Here is a 1,622-nt window from a genome sequence, read left to right as displayed (position 1 = left end):
AACACAAAAGAAGATATTTTGAAGAATGTTGGGAACCAAACAGTTGCTGGTAGCCATTGGCTTCCATAGTATGAAAAAAAATATTATTGACATCAATGGCTACCAGCGACTGTTTGTTTAATATCTGACCTCTTCACTTTCCCGGATCTGGTTCGTGTGTTTCATCGGCGTTTATGGTGGATGTTGTGGTACTTTTGTGTGATTTACAACATACTTTAAGCTCTGATTCGTTTTACTGTTGAAACAAACTTCTACTGGGTTTGATTTCACCCTCATGAATGTTTTAAAAATGTATTTCCACTTTAAGTCAAGTGCACACTACAAAACTGAAGCACTTTATGTTTTTAGGGTAACACTTTATTTGAATAATCCACTTTAGACGTTCTACTAACGATAAGTATCTTTGCAACTACATGTCAACTAGCAGTCATTAGAGTAATAGTAGACTGTCTGCTTATATCTGCTAACACAACAGACTTACTAACTAACTAACTATAATCATAATATAAGGTAGTAACTGATTACATGTCATCTGGATTAGGTAATCAGATTTTAAAAATTAAGTCAAGTCACCTTTATTTTAATTGTTTTTGATTGTTTTCCTTTTAAAATTAGTTCTTTATTTTAATTTGAAATTTTTAGGATTTAATTACAAACATGCAAACATGATGATTTTTTCTTTCATGAAACCCGGTTTGGGAAACCCTGGAGTAATGTAGTGTTTAATACTCTTCATGATGTTGACATCAAAGAATGGAATATATTTTCTGACGAGTTACACCAAAAGTAATCTAAAAGTAGTCGGAATACATTACCAAATATGTGTAATCCAATATATTATACTACAAACTACAATTTCCCTCATGTCATTTGGAATCAGTAACGGAGTACAATTGGTAAGTAATCTGCCCAGCTCTGATTATAAGTATTTTTGCATGTCAGGTTATTCTACTAATCCTAACCTAACAGTCCACTGATGCTCTGACGAGAGTTAGCTGACATGCAGTTGCAAAGTTACTTATAGTTAGTAAAACGTCTGAAGTGGACTATTGAAATAAAGTGTGACATGCAAGAAAAAACTCCTGACTGCTACCTGAAGTTGTCATTTCTAATGCTGCTTTACCTTTACTGTAAGTACTGAAGTACAATTAAATGGGGAAACTTTGTTATTCCAAGTAAATCATTGGCTAGATACTTGTGTAAAATGCTGAGACAGTTCCCACACTGTAACTTACGATTCCTCTGTACTTTGAGACCCCTGAGAGCAGAAATGAGCCAATAAAACGGCGAGAGCGTGATGCAGCGCCAGCGGAGGGCGAGGCCGTGGGAAGACAGAGCCAAAAAAAAACCCTGCTGCCCACGTCTCCTTAAACGCTGTCGCATCCCTGGTGTTTGGCTTCGTTTTTCCTGTTCTGTGCAAATCAATGTAAAACAAGTGCAAAACCTTCCTGCATTCTGAGAAGAATAAACTGTGAGAACTAATACTGGGATTCAGTCGGGGAGGAAATGACCTTGCCATTTCTGTATTATAGCACAGTATGCATTCCTTTAGCTCAAACTTGCAACGCGAGGTCATGGGTTCGAATCCCAGGGAATGCATGAACTGATCCAGTGTATACCTT

Source organism: Sinocyclocheilus grahami, unplaced genomic scaffold (genome assembly GCF_001515645.1).
Source record: "Sinocyclocheilus grahami isolate Dianchi unplaced genomic scaffold, SAMN03320097.WGS_v1.1 scaffold1505.1, whole genome shotgun sequence".
In the NCBI taxonomy this organism is placed as follows: Eukaryota; Metazoa; Chordata; class Actinopteri; order Cypriniformes; family Cyprinidae; genus Sinocyclocheilus; species Sinocyclocheilus grahami.
The sequence above is the reverse complement of the archived record's forward strand: the minus strand, read 5'-3'. Positions refer to the sequence as shown.